Source organism: Balaenoptera ricei, chromosome 10 (assembly GCF_028023285.1).
Source record: "Balaenoptera ricei isolate mBalRic1 chromosome 10, mBalRic1.hap2, whole genome shotgun sequence".
NCBI classification, from domain to species: Eukaryota; Metazoa; Chordata; class Mammalia; order Artiodactyla; family Balaenopteridae; genus Balaenoptera; species Balaenoptera ricei.
The window spans coordinates 78,204,363-78,223,660 of record NC_082648.1 but is presented as its reverse complement, the minus strand read 5'-3'; the positions used below and the strand labels follow the sequence as shown (position 1 = coordinate 78,223,660).

Genomic DNA, 19,298 nt, shown 5'->3' with positions numbered 1-19,298 from the left:
ATCACTTCATGGGGAAGCCTTCCATGATCCCTTCCAAGGGAGCCTTCCCTGTTTCCCATTCTTTTTTTTTTTTTTTTTGGTGCCAATCCCTGGATTTATTACTAAACCAAAGCACTAGTGGAGAAGAAACACCAACAGAAAGAGAAAAAATCATCTTGCAAGAAAACACATCCAACTGTTCATATAGTAGTGATGTTCTCAGAGTGATAAGGTAAAAGGCAGGTGACCTTGACATAGCATAAATGTGTGCCACTTCATATGCGAGGCTCCTTATAGACCCAGCTTGGTTCTTCTCCAGTTTCTTCTCTTGGAATTGTACCTGATTTTATTACCAGTTTTCGTTCGAATTCATTGGGGAAATGGGACGATTCTGCTTTTGTTTCTCAGCCAGCAATCGCTTAATCCTGAAAGCCTTGTGAGAAGACATGGCAAGGAGCAACTTCAACCACACATAGGATGCTGGAGAAGAGAAGAGAGCCCATTCTTACACTAGTCAGATTAAGCTGTCATAGCTCTGGTACTAAAAGGTACCTGATATTTATGAGATTATTTGATTAAGGACTGTCTCCCCCACGTTACTTTAAACTCTGTGAGTGAAGAGATCTGGCGCATTCTTCTTACCACTGAATCACCCCTTATACCCCACACAAGAGCACACACTAAATTCTAGAAAGTGGTCATCTGTCTGATCTACACCACATGCCCCCTTAGGAAGCTAGAAGAACGGTCAATTTTGTGTTTAAGGCTGAGCGCTAGCACAAGCCTTTGTTCATGGTAGTGAGTAATCAAAGTTTGCAAAAGTTGATATGTTGGCTCCATTTGAAATATTCCAAGTATTATGTATCATGCTTCTAATAACGTCGAAGGTAGGGTCAGAAGCCTGTCTGAACCAGTGTCCTCTGCTTATACCTCAGTCTTAGCCAGTCAACTCACAGATGTGTGAGGATGTTGATGAGGAGAATGGGATGGAATATGTGATAAGTTCGGTGGGAATCCATCCCTACTAGTAGAAACCCATGCCCTGGTGCTGGTGGGTTAATGATATCTTCTTACATTCTTACTTGGCATACCTCACTTTATAATCTTGTTAACAAATTCTAGTGGATAATGATAATCAGGAAATGGCAGGAAATAATGATTAACTAATCTGTGTTTATCCTGTCAACTGCACCCTAGCTGAGGACCTAAACACTCATGGAAAAATTTGGTCTTTGTCTATTTAAGTCTGCTTTCACAAAGGAAAGGTGGTGCTTGAGTTTTACCAAAGTTGCAGGTTTATTGCTCTTAATTCTACTCACAACAAAATGAGTTGTCCTTCAGCCTGCTTTTGCCAACTATTTCATTTTGGACTAAGAAATGGTGTATTTCAAAAAGCCATCAAAAAGTGATGTAACACAATCAGTTTTAGATTGCCACAGAGAGTTTGGAGAATTTCCTGGGGCCTAAGTGTTAATTTGAAGTCCGAGGAAAGAACACGGGAAGGGACAGGAAAAGTTATACTCTACCCTGCAGCTGCCAAGGAGGTAGATATTCATGGCATCTTGCAGGGCTGCATTCTGGGTTTTTTCTCATCTTAGCCATTGGAAATGTAGTGTGTGGGGGGGGCGTTAATCACAGAAAATGTACTCATTTATCTTTCTTGTTCTTGTGAGAAAATTCCTAAGAGATCTTCTTCTGAGAATCAGAAAATGTATTATTCTGATCTCTGTGGGTGTCAGAGATGCAAATTCCTCAATTTTGATGACGTTAGCCCCTAGTGTGTTTCTTAATTGTTTCTTTGATAAAGAGGGGACTCTCCTGAAAGATAAGGGCCAGAAGAGGGAGAAGTCAAATTTCAGTGTTCTAGAAGAAAAAGCTGAGGTCTTTGGGATTTCAGGTAACCTGCTCAGTGGGGAGTCAGATTCTACAGATCAGAAAGAAAGACAATGAAATCATTGTCAGGTTCTGAGACTTTTGTAACTTGTCCATGTTTGCCATTGTGGTCATTTCCCATCCCCATCATGACCATCAGCAAAATGCTTAAAATTAAAATCATTGATGGGCAATATGTTAAATATGGTAAATTAATTAACTAATTCAACCCATTTTTATTGAGTGCCTATCCTGTACCAGGGGTTCTTCCAGAGCCTGGGAATAAAGCATTGAACACAGCAAAGATCTGTGCCTTCATTGAGCTAACATTGTAGCGGAAAAACAGACAATGAAGGAAGTAAATAAAATCCACAGAGTGTTAGATGCTGTTAAGTGCTACGTGGGTGGTGGGCGGGAAGGAGAATAGACATGTTGAAGAGGAGGGTTGCAATTTTAAATATGATCATCAAGAAATGTTTCATTGAGAAGGTGACATTTAAGTAAAGATCTGAAGGAAAGGTTAACTATGTAGTTATCTGGAGGAAGGGTGTTTTGGGCAGAAGAATGCAAAGTTCAAAGACGACTTCTAGGTTAGAAAAGGAATTTATTGGCTCAATGTATCTGAAAACTCAAGGGCTCAGGTCGGCTTCAGGCATGGCTTGATAAAGGGATTAGGAAAACATATTCTTTTTCTGTTCTCCTCTGTGTGTTGGTTTCAATCTTGTATAGGTTGGCCTTTTGTGGCTCTAGGAGAGCTATAGTGTCTCCCGTTCTTACATCCTTGTACTTCAACTCTATGGGAAGAGTAAAGGTCTTTGTGTCAGCATCACCAGCAAAAATCTCATTTTGTCTCTTGTTCTGATTGCAGCTTTGCTGATTTCTGAACCAATTATTGTGATCAGAGTAAATGCTGTGTGCTGTTTTATGCTTGTATCACTTGCTCCACTGGAATGGCATGGACTGAAAAAGTACCTATGTGTCTGGGTTTTTTTTGGGGGGTGTAGTGTTCCCCTAAGGAAAATTGGGAAACCAAGAGATGGGTGAGTGGATTTTGGAGCGCAAAGGCAGGAAGAGTCCATTATACTATGTCTTTGTGCTTAAATGAGATCCTTGATAGAGCTGTCTCTATCACAGACTTGCTGGGGAAAGTCACTTCATCTCTACTGAATCTAGTTTCTCTTTCTCAAAAAATCAAGAGGGGGGCTTCCCTGGTGGCGCAGTGGTTGAGAGTCTGCCTGCCAATGCAGGGGACGCGGGCTCGGGCCCTGGTCTGGGAAGATCCCACATGACGCGGAGCGGGTGGGCCCGTGAGCCACAACTGCTGAGCCTGCGCGTCTGGAGCCTGTGCTCCGCAACAAGAGGGGCCGCGATGGTGAGAGACCCGCGCATCGCGATGAAGAGTGGCCCCCGCTTGCCACAACTAGAGAAAGCCCTTGCACAGAAACGAAGACCCAACACAACTAAAATAAATAAATAAATAAATAATTTAAAAAAAAAAAAAAAAATCAAGAGGTTAGACCCATGAACTTTGTCACATTTTAATTTATACTCTCTGACTATGTGTATTTCTTAAAGTCTTAACTTACAAAAATCATATTATATTATGATATTACAAATATAATCCGTTGAAGGGAAAGTAAAAACGGAGAATTTAGCCTTTATAATGACTGTTGATATCTGGCATAAAGGCCAGCATGCATTTTTGAGTATAGGACTAAGATGCAAGTTTCTTAAAAGCTGGTGTGATCAATCCCAGATGGCTCTGTACTCTGATTTACTGTTTCCTCTACTTGACGAGCTATTGGAAGAAAGGGACAAAGAAAGGGTGTGTATCAGAATTCTCTGCTGGGTCAACTTCCAGTTTGGAGTTGGGGGACTCTGTTGAAAGGCCAGCTCCAGGAGAATTTTTTTTTTTTTTCTTTTTTGGCCACACCACGTGACTTGTGGGATTTTAGTTCCCTGACCAGGAATCGAACCCAGGCCCTCAGCAGTGAGAGCACGGAGCCCTAACCACTGGATGGCCAGGGAGTTCCCCAAGAGCATATTTAACACAGCTTTCTATATTTGAAAGTGAGTGGAGAATCTGCACACCCTTTTGTGTTGGCCTTTGTAACATTATGATAATGTGAGCATAGGCTCTCCTAAAGGTAGAAGACCCCTGTGATTCATTTCCTAGACTTTGAGGATTGCACAGCCCTTCCTTAGTGCTGGATTAGAGGGAGAACGGCTGAAGGAAACGGCCCCTCCCCCATGCGACATTGTGAGCCCTAGACCCTCCTAACAGCTGAAATTTCCAACAGCAAGAGACCTCCATAAGCGTTTTGCCTATGTGTAATATCAGAGCTCAGCATTTTCCATATAAATTTGTGAACGTGTGTGTCTGACACTTGGCATTGCATAACAGAGACAAGTATCTCCAAGCTTTCTGCATGATTCGGGCAACACCTAAATACCTTCGTTTACAATTTCCATGTGTCAGACATAATGCACTTAGGTGACCCAAGACCTGCCTCTGGGAATATTCTCTTGGAAATTTCCATGCTCTTGAGCATAGTGCACAAAGACCATATCAGACGCAGAATATCCTTCTTCTTCTATGACAGATTCAGGGATTTATGCACTCTTGGCTTCCTTAACCAAATCAAGATAAATTTCTATCTGGTTTCAGGAGGTCTTCGGGATCCCATGAAGACCATTTGCTTTATTCCAGTCAGCCTTTGTTTCAAGTTGGAAGGGCAGTACTTCAGAAGGAAAGTGGGGTCCCAGAAACTCCTTCCTCACCCGTCCAAAATATTCTCCTTATCGTGGTTTTACATGGTTGACTCATCAGAATGATATTTGTCTCTGAAGTATTTTCCTAAAATAAAATATATATAATAATCTATTACAGCACACTGTGGTCACATATTGTTTCCATACTCTGAGTGTTATCATGTGCTCTCAGCCAATAAGATCTGGTCCAGCAAACTATTCTATACATGTTTGATCAATGGCTACAAATCTGTACTTCCTGAGTCGAGTGTGTCTGCAATGTGTGTTGTTTCTTTCATTGTGGTCTCCTTTTCTGTCATTTTTTGTGTTCTTTTCATGGCTTACAGAAAAAGCAATAGCAATAGACTTGTTGCAAAGAAAGATATTTGCAATAAATGTGAAAACGTAAGTTTTAGCAAGAGATGAGAAGACAAGCCCCAGACTGAGAGAAAATATTTGCAAAAGGCATATCTGATAAAGGACTGTTATTTCACATATGCAAAGAACCCTTAAAACTCAGCAATAAGAAAATTAAAAAAAAAAAGAAACCTGATTAAACAATGGGCAAAACCCAGATAGACGCCTCAGCAAGGAAGATATACAGATGGTAAGTAAGCATATGAAATGATGCTCAACATCACATGTCATTAGAGAACTGAAAATCAAAACAAAAATGAGATGTCACTACCTACATATCACAACGACCAAAATCTTGAACACTGACAACATCAAATGCTGGTGAGGATGTGAAGCAACAAGAACTCTCATTCATTGCTGGTGGGAATGCAAAGTGGTTTAGCCACTTTGGAAGACAGTTTGGCAGTTTCGTACAAAACTAAACGTACTCTTACCGTGTGATCCAGCAATCGTGCTCCTTGGTAACTACCCAAATGAGCTGAAAAATCTTGTCCACACAAAAGCCTGCACATGAATGTTTATAGAAGCTTTATTCATAATTACCAAAACTTGGAAACAACCAAGATGCCCTTCAGTAGGTGAATGGATAAATAACCTGTAGTACATCTAGACATTGGAATATTATTCAGTGCTAAAAAGAAATGAGCTATCAAGCCATAAAAAGACATGGAGAGAATTTCAATGCATATTACTAAGTGAAAGAAGCCAAACTAAAAAGGCTACATACTGTATGATTCCAACTATAAGACATTCTGGAAAAGGCAAAATCATGGACATGATAAAAAGATCAGAGGGGAGTGGGAGGGGTGAATAGGCAGAGCACCAAAAATTTGGGAGCAGTGAAACTATTCTGTATGATACTAGAATGATGGATACCGGTTGTTATACATTTGTTCAAACCCATAGAATATATGCCGCCAAGAGTGAACCCTAATGTAATCTATGGGCTTTGAGCGATAATGATGTGTCAGTGTAGGTTCGTGGATTGGAACCACTTTGTGGGAGATGATAGTGGAGGAAGCTGTGCCTGTCTGTGTCAGGACAGGGAGTCTATGGGAAATCTCTGTACTTTGCACTCAATTTGCTGCGACCCTAAAATTGCTCTAAAAATAAAGTCTATTTAAAAATGCAAGTTGTATGGATTTTTGAGGTGCCTTCTTGCGGAAATTCTTTGACATGATAAAGGGTGTCATCGCCACATCCTGGGAGGACTAACATTCAGCTCCATGGGAGGGAGAGGAAAGCAACCATGGCTGTCTGACTGCAGCGGCCACGAGGAGGCCGACAGTACTTCTCTGTAAGGACTGTGCAGTGTCAGGATATTGAGAGCCGATCAGTTAGCAGGTAAGCATTCCCGGCCTTGCCCTATGCCTGGGTCCGTTCTTCCAACAGGAAAAAGGAAGGAACGTGGAGAAGGCTGCTGCTCACTGTGAGTTTCCAAAAGGCTTTTGTAGGAGGTAATTCCCCTCCCTTCTCAGAGGTGGGCGGTATCAAGTCCAGCTCTATCTGCGAGGACAACTCAATAGCAGCTGAAGCTGTGTTTATTAGCACAGCTGCTGTAGCAGCAAGAGTCCACTCCCCTGCTGCTACCATCGCTGCCCTCTTGGTGGCTGGACAAGGAGAAGGGTTTATTGAGTGACTTCGGCGAATAATTATGGTGATGGCCAGCATATAATGATTGCACACATTGTGCCAGGCAGAACACTAAGTGTTTTACGTGGATTGTCTCAGTCCTCAAAAGAATAACAGCCAGTAGCACTTAGTAAATGCCAGGCACTGTTCAGATATATTATCCTGATTTAATTCTGATGAGAACCTAAAGAGGTGGTTCCATTATCTTTCCTGGCTGTTACAGATGAAGAAACTAAGGCTTAGAGAAACTAAGTAACTTGCCCAGTGTCACACAGCCGCTAAGCGGTAGAGTCGGTAATCAAATTCAAGGACAGCATGACTCCAGAACAGTCTTTTAATCATAGTTGTGCAGAGTTGTTCCATTACAGTTTTATTATCACTAAAATGTTTTCTAAAAATAAAAGGTCTATAAAAATCCATGATAGGACCATGTGCATACATGTTTTTCCCACGTGTTCTTAGTGTACCATGTGTTCTTGGCTAGTGAGAGCTAGCATAACAGACTCTACCACGCTCTTAATCAGTTCAGGTGATTGTGTCCCACTCTGATTGTGATTGCTAAAGTCTAGAAGAGAAGCAAAGCCAAAAGTTGATACACAACTGGGATTCCTATTAGTGAACTAAATGTCATTTAAATCTATTTCCTCTCTATTTATTCCTCCCAGGTGCTGGGGTGTCTTCTTTAGCTTCATTCTTATGTGCTTTCTCCTGTAGCCACTTCTCTTTTCATTTTCTGTCTGAGCTAGTTTGGACTTGAGGCCTCTAATTTTAGGCCTCTCTGTCTCCCTTCCAAATCACTTCTACACATGACTGCCAGAATGTTCCTTCTAAAGGACTAGAGCTTGTGAATAATAATCTTCATGGTTGGACCCAGGATTTCCTTCCCAGCTGGACCTCCTACAACTCCCCAACCTGTCCCCTAAGATCAGCCACACCAAATCACTGACTATCCCCCCAATTCACCATTTCTAGCTTTGTTCCTCTGCACAGATTTTCCCTCCGTGCAGGGCACTCCGGATCCCAGGTGGAAGTCCTTTCCATCCTCAGTGCTAAAGTCAAGCTGCCCTATTCTGATTTCTCCAGCGTCTTCTCTTTGGAATCATGGGACCTTGGACATACCTTGATCTTAGTGCAGTCGGTATGCATTTCAGCTCACAGAGTTTTTTTATATTGACCAATTTAACTTATATTTTGAACCCTCATTCTGCCTTGTTGGATACCTAAGCTCAGGTAAAGCAGCGTACTTCTCCTGTCTCTTTTCTGGGGTTATGTCTAAACACATGTGACTTACACGGCTCGTGTAAACCCAGAGCACTTGGGTTGGGGAATGTGGTCTTGGCTATCACCTCTTCCTGCTGGCCTCTACTTGATGCCCATTGTCTCCGCTGTTCCTTTGGTAGTCAGTCCAGACAGGTGGCTGTAATATCACTCTCCTTCCCATCTTTTTTTTTTTTGGTCGCACCGTGTGGCTTGTGGGATCTTAGTTCCCCAACCAGGGACTGAACCCGGGCCCTTGGCCGTGAGAACGGAGAGTCCTAACCACTGGACAGCCAGGGAATTCCTACTCTCCTTCCCATCTTTGAAGGCCTCTCAGGTTTAGCAAATTCCCTGCTTTGGTGCCCTTCCTGGGCACACAGTCACAGATGTTCCCAGGCGGTGCTGGGCAATGGGAAAGTTTAGGGTGCCAAGGTCTGTCTCTTTCTGGATCGCTCTCAGAAACATGAGCCCCTTCTGTTAACTCAGTGAGGCCCTCCTAGATGCAGTGTGCTGGCATTTCTTCTGTGGGCTCTGATGCTCCTCCCAGCCTCCACAAGAGATGGAAGCAAGAATCCCTCCATCACTGGAGCTCTCAGGGTCATTCGGGAGCCCTGTCACTCCGTCTTTCTCTGCATGTGGGCCCTTCTTGCAGAGCCGGTTGCACAGAAATTCTCCTGTGTTTATTGTGACTCTTGTAACTCCCCCAACGCTGAGGAAATGTTATTCAACAGTCGGTGAGACGGGTGGAGGGTGGGAGGAGGGTGTAGGAAGTCTAACTCTAACCCCATCCTGTCATCTCTATGTCCTCAGGCCCAGGCTTTTGAAACTCAAAAACTTTTACTCTGCTTTTTGCTGTAACAGCCTTTTGGCAATGAATCCCATAATGCTAAAAAGGGGCCAAAACCAGGGGTTCTAGAGAAGAAGGGCTGTTAATATTTCAAAGTATCATTATCCCACTGTTGCAGTATTCATCGCATTATTTGGATAATAGTAGTCATCACATTAAAGAAAAACTATATCTTTCCTTTATATCACCTTCTAAATCATGACATAACCCCAGAGAAAAGATGAAGGAAGGCCCTTGATGCCTGAGCTTAAGTATCTACCAACAGGCAGAATCAGGGTTCAAAATGTAAGTTATATTGAGCAATAGAAAAAAAAATATGTGAGTTAAAATGTATACCTAGTACACTAAGATCAAAGTATGTCTTGGGTCCCGTGAAGGCACAGTGCAGGGGAGAGAGTAGGAACTCAGCGTCTGGTGAATGAATTAAGCAATTTAATGATTAATGCTAATAGATTTCATTTCTCCAGTGCCCACCATGTGCCAGGTACAAGCCAGTCTTCTCAACAATTCTTACAAGACAGACATTATTTCCCACATTTATACTTGAGGAAAGCAATCAAGGCTCAGAGAGGTAACATCTTTTGTCCCAAATCAAATAGCTAATGAGTAGCAAACACAGAATTCTAACCCAGATCTGTTTGATCCCAAATCTTGAATTCTCTCCTCTGGGCACACTATGTAATCAATTTTATTTAACCTTTGAGGTGCTTCCACATGCAAGGTCCCATGTAAGATATATATGTATATGTGTATGTGCAGATGCATACGTATATATGATAAAGTCTCTTGCTTTCTAGGGAATTAAATGCATTTTCCAACCACCAGAAAGGATTATTAAAATATATTCTCTTGCTCTGCTATTCTTAGAATTTTCGTGTTATCATTTTCTGTGAAGCTTATTGATTCTTCTAATATTTACTGCCTCACTTATCAATAAAAGTAGGATGCGATGTGACCAGTTTACACTTGGAATCTTAACACTTGCAACTGTGGTTTATTTCCACCAAATGATGTATTTGTCATTTAAGCCATTTAGACATTGGTGAGGATGAAGAAAAAAAAAAATGTTTGTGTGAGTTATATGGGGATAAATGTTTTCTTTTTTGCATTGCCTGGCAAGATGGTGGCAGTATTTTTTACAAATAGGATATGTAATTGTGTGTCTATTCCAAGCAGCTTGTTTATATTTTCCCCCAGGGTTTGACTTTCTTAGATGTCTAAAACATTCTGAGGGGAGGGAGGGAATGCCATAAATTTTTACAAACAGACATTGTCCTTGTTTCCCAGGCAAATTCAATGCACCTTCTGTTGGGTAATTGGAATCCAAGAAGTAGCATGGAGTGTTTTAACAAAATGTGAATGAGCTGTATTTATAATGGAACAGCAGAAATTTGGAAACCCAAACTATTTATGTGAGAGAAAGTGATTAAAAAGACACAGTGAGAGATCAGTGTGTGTTGACTCAGTTGTAGAATTTGGCATTTAACACAGTAAACATAGGTAAATGTGAGTAAATATTTCCAGAAGACTGGTTCCACCCCACTTCTACTTCTGGGATAGAGTCCATCTGCATTTTGCTGGTGATGCATTCTCTTTTGGGGTGGTGGTGGTTATAAACTGTACCATTAAAAATGTGCTGTAAAAAAAAAAAAAAGTGCATCTCAGAGTGGTTCTCTTTTTTTCCTTTCTATTTTGGGTTAATAGGATAGGAAAGGGACTTTGGGGGAGCTGTTAATAAGCTTCACATTACGTTTTTGTGCAGTAATGGCCCCTTTTACAAAAGGCCATGTACCTGCATGTGTGTATGTGTGTGTAATTTTGTCTTTAGAACATCTCAACTCCTAGGGTCTTAGAAATGCAGTCCCTTCATATTTGAGACCACTGTCCTGAGCAGTGTCAAGAACCGAAGGCAAAGGCCAGATGCCACGTTGCTAGGAGGACCAGGTGGCAGGGTTGGGCTGTGCGGTGTTGGGGGAGGAAGAGAGAAACGCAGCTGGTGATGTCAAAAGCTCAGCACGCTTTCCATTTCTTCTTGCATTCATTTTGGAGACGATCGTTTCATGAACGTTAGCGCATGTGAACATACAAATATAACTCCTGCCCTCCCTCTCCTCTTCCCAGTCATTCATCCCAATTTTCCATTTTATTGGTTGGTTGTCCTAACTCTCAAGATTCTCAGGTTACTTTTTCTTCCATGTGAGAACAGTGGTTTTCAACCTTTTGGGAGTCAAACGCCTCTGAGAATCCTGTGAATGGAAGGATCTTTCTCCTAATTCACAAAGAGTCAGAATATTAGGAGTTTAGAGATCCTCAGAAGTTAATCAATGGACCCCCTGGTTAAGAACCACTGTCCCCTATGATATTTTTTTTCCATTTATCTGTAATGCCATCCCCCGGCTTCTTGTCCTTTTATAACACCTTTCATTTGCAAGGTGGCTGATTGGTCTGTTTCTAATGTTGGTTGCACAAAGAGGTGTTGTTTCTTTCATATCATAAAGTCATGGGGGGAGGAGAGCTCCTCCGGTTCTACACCCCCTTAGTATGAGTCTTTTTCCCATGTTATTCTGGAAGGGTGTCTAATGGGCTCTTCTTTCTACTTGGTGATGATGATACAGATACACAATAGTAGAAAATGATTACTGAGTTGTCTCTCTAGAAATGGCAATATATCCTGTATAGTACTATCTATACTCCTTAACCTGGACCCTCTTGAATTCAAAGTATTTACACGAATTTACAAAGTGGCATCCCTATCTGATGGAGTCTTTGGTGGTAGAGCTAAACATAGTTAACTGGTTTCCACAGGAATCCTATCTCTGCTTAGACAGCAGGTCTCGAACTGATGGAAAAAGCTAAATGTCTGTGTTTCTCAAACTATGATATATCTGAAAAATATTGTAGATATTCAGGATTGTGTGTCCACCTACTCCAATTTGAAAAATGCTGATTTATGAAGCTAAAATCTTATTCTACGAAACTTTTTTTCAGTTACCGATTATAAATAAAAAGAGTTCTTTTGTTAGGCAGATTATTGCATCCCGCCCCCAGACATCCACACCCTAATCTCCCAAAACTGTAAATATGATCAAAGGGACTTTGCAAGCGTGATTAAGTCTAAAGACTTTGAAGTAGGGAGATTTCCAGCTGCGCCCAATCTAATTACCCAAATACTTATTCTTGGAGCATCTTTCCAGGCTATGGTCAAAGAAAGAGATGTGGTAACAGAAGCAGCATTAGAGAGATGCTACATCACTGGCCTGAAGGTGGAAGAAAGAGGCCACAAGCCAAAGAATGCGGATGACCTCTCCAAGCTGAAAAGGCAAGAAAATGGATTCTTCCCTAAAACCCTCAGAAAGGAGCCCAGCCTGGCTGACACCTTGATTTTAGCCCAATGACACCCATGCCAGATTTCTGACCTTCCAAACTAGAAGATGATAAATTCGTGTTGTTTTAATCCACAAGTTTGTGGTAATTTGTTGCAGCAGCAAGAGAAAACCGACACAGTTCTGTTGTTACAACTGTAAAATAATGTAAAAATATACAATTAACGTAAATATTCCAAAATTTAAAAATTTTATGTAATTCATGACCCCTTGGGTCCAGAGTGAGAAACACTGCTATATTTAAGTATTTAAGAAGTAGATGAGGCGATCCATAGATTCTTTCCATGTTTGTCCATGTTTCCATGTTATTGGGCGGATTTGTAAATTCCTTAATTCAGTGCTTTAAATTTGGTGAGCCCATTTTGTGAAACATATCTTTTCCAATGTACAGAGCCACCTTCCCTTATATTGTTTAAACTTCTCATCTCTCAGCACTCAGGTAACCAGATAGTAACCTATGAATGATGTATCTTGGCATCTAGTAATGTTTTAGTAATAAGTAATAAATTTTTTAGTAATAGATAATAAGATTTTAGTAATGCATTCTATAGTCACCAGAAGCTGTGCATTCCTTTATTGCATGATTCAAATTTGCTCTGTTTAGGGCTATATAGCAGATTGGTTTATCTGCAATGATATTTTTTTCATTCTAATAAAAATATAGCTGGTTTTCCTTAGTAATACCTTGAACTGTAATTGTGCCATCTCTTGGAATAATTCATTTGTACAAATGGGAAAATATGCATCTCATTCAGGCAATATTGTTGCCCTCTCTCTGTCTAAATTTATTGATAAATTGATTTTAAGAAACAGGAGAAAGAGAGAGGGAGAGAAGGAGAGAGAGAGAGAGATTAAGAAAGGATCTTGAGAGGTCACCTCTTTCTTCAGGCAGGAATGTATCTAAGAGATTCTGAACAGATAAATATCTATCCTAGGGATGGAAATGGAATTTTTTCCCCCTAAGGGAGGCCTAAATATATTTCAGTCAGTTCATTTGCATGAATCATTTACATTGATTTCCATGAACCATTCCTAGGTCTCTATTCTCCGTATAACCCTTGACTTAACAAGATCTCTCTCTCTCTCTCTCTCTCTCTCTCTCCCTCCCCTTCCCGCCCTTCCTCTCTTTCTCTCTCTCTTCCCCCTATTTATCATTCATTCCATACATATTGAATGTCTACTCTGGGAATGGCCCTGTGAAGGCATAATGAGAATCTCTGAGAAATAAAGTTCAGAGTCCTATCCACAAAAATTTACGATCTTCTGGGGAGGACAGAATGTGGACCTAAGGAAAGGTGAAATGACAAGAGATGTTTATAAACTGTCATAAAAGGTAGTGGAAATGGAGGATAATAATAAAGTGTGGGTAACGCTGATGGCAGAATAAACATCTGAGTACCCCGCTATATGTCAGGCCCCTCGTGTACGTTATCTCTTTAAATCCTCAACAAACTTTTGAAAGAGAGATTTTTATCCCCATTTATGTAATTACAGAACACTGAACTCAGTATTCCAACTGACTCAGGTTCACCTGAGTCTAAAATTCGTCCTCATCTCATTGGGACACACCATTGTTGTTGTGCCATCGTAGAAAGACACATTCCCTGTGGATCTCAAGTCTTCCTGGGAGATGTGGGGATTGTTAGATGCATTTATCAAGCATCTGCTATGTGCCAGGCACTTGCTAGATCTGTTCTCTCATTTTAAGAATGAGGAAACTGGGGCCTAGACAGGTTCGGTAACCTGCCCAAAGGCACGTATCAGGTGAGTGACAGAGCCAGGATATGGACCCGAGTGGGCTGATTCCCAATGCAGTGCTGTCTCGTCAGCACTGTGCTGGGTATTGGGACCTACTGCTGAGCAGGACAGAAGGTCTTTTCACTCCTTTCAGCATAACATGGAAAGTAAACAATTCAACAAGTTGTATCATGAAGTGCAATAAGTATTTTGATAGGGGAAGTAGAATGCTGTCGGGACACAGGAGGAAAGGATTTCTAACCTGCACAAGAAAAAAACGTAAGAAATGCTTCCCCAGGGAAATCAGCATTAAGCTAAACCCTGAGGAATGAGTAGAAGATAACTAGGTGAGGGGGATGGGGGCACGTCCAACTAGTCAACAAAATGACAGCCCCCAGCCTTAAACCAGAGATTAGTTCAGAAATAAGCCAGCTGCATTTATCAGCCTCTTCCCCCAGATAGCCACTTGGTTCACGCCTTGACTGCTGTTAGATCTTGACTCAGAATCACTTCTCCTTAAGGTCTTTCCTACCCACCCTATTTAAAATTTTACCACATCCCCCAACCTTCCCAATCTTTTTCCATGGCATCTATTTTCCTCTATGGCATCTGTGTAACTTACTACATGTTTTATTAATTCATTGCTTTTCATTGTCTATTTCCTCCCACTCGTATATATGCTCCATGGGGGCAGATTTTTTTTTTCTTTGTTTTGTTCACTACTGAGTCTCAAGAACCTAGAACAGCGCTTATAACATGGCAGGCTCGCAATAAATACTTGCTGAATGAATGTTAAGATATTCACATGTTCCTGATTTCATGAACACTGTCTCCTCTAAATCAGAGAAACTTTCACTCAGGCACTCTCACTGAAAGCTTCCAGATGCCCTTAGTGTGTCATGCTCTATTCTAGATACTCTGGGAGCCACCAGGCCATGTGGTGGGCAGGCACCTTTCAGCAGGGCGCTCCTTGCTCCCTAAAGCCTTCATATCACACATAGAATTTTCTCTAACTTTGTGTGGAGGAGAGAATCTTAGTGTTTGTTTTCACCCATCACCTGAGCACTTTCCTTTCCATTTTCCTCCTTTGCAGAAACTTGTTTCTAGATCTCTTTGCCTAGTCGGTCCTCTGAAGCTCACCCCTGGGAAACATTTCTGTGCCATGGTGTCTATTACACCAAAATTTAACAATGCCCTTTCTTATTTTCACTTAACTAGTAAGACCTTTGATTTTTGGTGAATAAAAATGTTTAAATTTAAGAGTGTACTATCAACAATATTTGGCATAGCAGAGCTATCAAATATATCCTGTTTTGTCTAAGTTTACAGCTTCTATTATTTTCTCAGATAGGCTAGTTTACAAACATGGGCTTGACAGTTGGTACTTTGTCCTTTTATATCCAGTTGGAGGAATTGAAGCAGAGAACCCAAAGCCTGTGTGCAAAGAGCTCATGATTGCAAAGGAATGCAAAGACCTTAGAGATGAGAGCAATTCATCTGCTCAGAGAGAGAGAGAGACACAGAGAGAGTATCTGAATGTAACGAGTATTATTAGTTGCCTGACCACGAAACTGCAGAACAAGGCGATTACTCCTTTACCCTTCCTGCATGGAAGTTTCACAGAGATTTGAAATTTTGTTGTTCTGGTGATGTACTACTAATGCAAAAAGATTTTGATTATGGGTACATTGTGGCCTTTGGGGATAGTTTGTAGAATCACTGGTTAACTAGGTCAACTCCATCCATGTGGTATCATTATGGTCATTATACCAGAAGAAGAATAGCAAACTAGAAATCAAAACTGGAAAGAAAACTATGAGGTAACATTTAGTCCCTGACTGCCTGATGTGACCTGAGCTTCTGCACAGTGGTAGCCATACATAGAATAGGCTGCGAAGGCCAAGGTCAGAATAGTAAACTGCTCCCCACTACTACTTCCCTATTAACCTCATTCCAACCCTTGGATATAAAACAAGCTTGATTTGGAATTTTCCCAGCTGCAGAGGCATCAACTTAAGGCTCCTTTCAGGTGGTCTGTTTCTTGTTTCTCCAATATTAATTCAGAAAAAAGCAGAAGATCGTTTGTGAGTCTTTTAACCAACCAATTAGATGTTTTCCTTGGTGTTTGAACAGACAATTAATATGAATTCCTGAAGGCCAAATATGTAATTCTGAACAAAATATTGAAGAGGGTTTCAGGTTTCATAACTGTTGAATTTGGGGATAATTGTTTCCATGTGTTTCCCGCTGATGAATCAACCTATAATCATTTCATAGTTTGATTTAAAATGTTTTTTTTTTTCTTTTCACAGTTTTGTTTTTCTATTACATATGTGTTTCTCTTTATCCCACATAAAATATTCTGTTTCCCAAGAGAATTCATGAATGAGAAAGAAGAGAGGACAAAGCAATGCAGTGTTGAGCACAGAGTCAGTTGGGGCAAGTCCTGAGACCCTTCACACAGGAAGGGACAACAAGGGTGGGAGCAAAGGGTGGCTGAGTCATGTAGGGACTAGGGTTCCACACTCGGATCGGAAGGTCTTGGGAGCTTGGCAAGGGTTTATCTGCGAGCCTTTTCTGAGGTCACCGGGATGCCTAAAGCACGCCCCCCAATCATACAACAATATGACATCCTGTGACTCTACTTTTACTCATGTGCCTCGTTACCCCATAAAGATCATTTCATGAACTGTTTGTAGTTCATTAAAAAAAAAAAACATGCAAAAAGTTTGAATAGTACAAGGTAGCTTCTAGAGGTAGTTACTTAATTCAACATCCATGTATGGAATACCCGTTATGTATTGGTCCTGTTTTTCTCTAGGAATTAGAGATAGTTATGGGTCCCTGCTCCATGAAGCTTACATTCTAGTAGTGGGTGGGGAGTGGTGAAGGTGGACATTCAGCAGATAAGCCAATAAACAAATATGATGATTTCTGATGGTAATGTTTTACCAAGGAAATAGACCTGGGAGTTACGATTGCAAGTGATGAGGATGAGGTGGAGGTGGGGAATTCCAGGCAGAGGGAACAGAACATGCAAAAACATAGCGGCAGACAACATAGTGGCTTCCGACTTTTCTTCATAGGCCTCAAAGGGTTTCTGGGAACAGTGGCAGAAATTCTGACATCACCAGGGGTCAGGGCCCTCCAGTCAATTGTTGCTTGACATCTAGGGAAAGAGAAGGCCCCCAGGCAGCCTGGCCCCAACCTAAAGACAAAGAGGGTCACTAAGCAGAATGGAAATTCACCTTGTGAACTCTTTTGCATTTTACTATTTCACCTCCCCTTTTAGCTCTATCCACTTTTAGAAAAATCTCTTCTTTAGGGGCAGCTGCATACACAGTCTCCAGGGAAATGCTGAATAACAGTGTTTGAGGAACTTGTGTAAATAACTGTGTGAAGTGATACTGTAATTATACTGGGTTTAGATAAAAATGCGTCACTAGGGGATGATGAATTCTAGTACATTAAGCCAATGATTCTCAACTGGGGTGATCCTTCCTCACCCAAAGGGGACGTCTGGCAATGTTTGAAGATAATTTTGACTCACATCTTGAGACACGGGGTATCCAGTGAGTAGAGGCCAAAGACATCACTGAACATGTGACAGTGCACTGGACAGTCCTCACATCAAAGGATTGCCCGATCCTGCACTAAATGCTGAATCAAGACTCTTGTACTTCTTCTTACTAGCATGAATTTAATCCTCCACACCAGCCTCTAATGTTTCAGGGTACAGAGGAGGTTAGGAGCTTCTGGAGATTGCTGATATTCTAGATCCATCATTGGGGTTCAAATCCTAGGTTTGAATCTTACTGGATGTGTGACTGTCTGTGTGTGCGATCTTGGCAAATTACTTAATTTCTGTGTCTCCGTTTCTTTATTTGTAAAGTAGAGATAATGCAAGTCCCTACCTCATAAAGTGACGTTGAGGAAAAAGTGAAGTGGTGCATTTGATTATTAACAGGGTCTGGCATACAGTGATTGCTCAATACATGTTAAATATTATTATTTTTTCTGTTGCAGTTGCCTGGTTTCTGGGAATGTGGCTGGTAAATGTCAGAAGGGTAGGGTGGAGAGCACTTACTCAGCATATACCATCCCCAAATTCAATCCCACCCCTTCGTTGATTAGCTGCTACATGCCAGGCATTCTGCTGGGGATGTGGAGATGGATGACACATATGGAGTGCACAGGCATCGAGGAAGTTTTCTCCTTGGGTGCAGCCACGTGATGACCCCAGAGAAAATCAGTAGACACATTTGTCTTTCCCTTCAAAATAGATGTTATTTTAAAGCCTCACTAAAACATCTTGCCTATTTGAAATGTGTGTGTCATTGCACCAATGACTGGCTGCAGCTGACCCTTAAGCATTATTCAGACTGAATTTAAATTATCTTTGGTATCTGCTAGAAGGTTGATTAGACAGCTTCTGGGGACAAATCTCTAAGTGAGTGTATTAGTCAGTGTCCTTCAGAGAAAACAGAAACCACAGGATGTGTGTCCACGTAGAAAGAGATTTATTTCAAGGAATTGGCTCACATGATTCTGGAGGTTAACGACTCTAAAATCTGCAGAGTGGGCTGGCAGGCTGGAGATCCAGGAAGAGCCAATGTTGCAGATGAAGTCCAAAGGCCATCTGTCGTCAGAATTTCCTCCTGCTCCGGGGAGGTCAGTCTTTTGTTCTAGTCATGCCTTCAACTGATTAGACGAGGCCCACCAACATTATAAGGGCAATCTGTTTCACTTAAAACCCACCATTTAAAATGTTCATCTCATTCGGAAACACCCTTACAGGAAAATCCAAAAGAATGTTTGACCACATTTTTGGTCATCACGCCCCAGCCAAATTGACATAACTATCACAGTGAGTCAGGAAGTGTGGTCAAATACTGGTCAAGGAACAGTGCTTGAAACTGTCTAGGTTTCAAAAGCAGTGCCTGCCTCTAAAGTGTCCCTGTTAGACGTATACTTGGAGTGGCCAGCCAAATGGCAAAAACTTGCTTTTCAATGGCACGTGTTACCTGGCAGAAGAAACCTTTTTGTGTTAGCTGGCACAAAAAGCGCCAGCTTCTTCTTTCTAGAACAGTTGAGGGTCTCTGATTTTCTTACTGACTAGTCAAGATCCTACCTTTTATTAATGTCATCCTATATGACATTTTTTCCTGTGATTTTGTCATAGTTAGAAAGGAACAGATTTTCTCCGTGTTTGGATATTTTTCTTAGATTGCTGCCGTCATTTCAAAGCTTATTGATATGGATAAGTTGAAGCCCCATTGTCATATTTGTACCTCGTACTCTCTTAGAATAGTGATTTAAGAGGCTCAACCCTTACAGGAAAATTCTCTGAGGAAATTGAGCAGAGATATGAAAAATAAATTGTCATTTGTTTATAATCAAATTCATTCCCCTTTAATAAATTT

The 19,298-nt window shown here is 41.2% G+C and overlaps 1 pseudogene; it reads right to left on the bottom strand.

Annotated features, from left to right (window-relative positions):
* Positions 1 to 270: 270 nt before the first annotated feature.
* On the bottom strand, positions 271 to 427 carry LOC132372646 (large ribosomal subunit protein eL39-like; annotated as a pseudogene).
* Between the last annotated feature and the right edge of the window lie 18,871 nt (positions 428 to 19,298).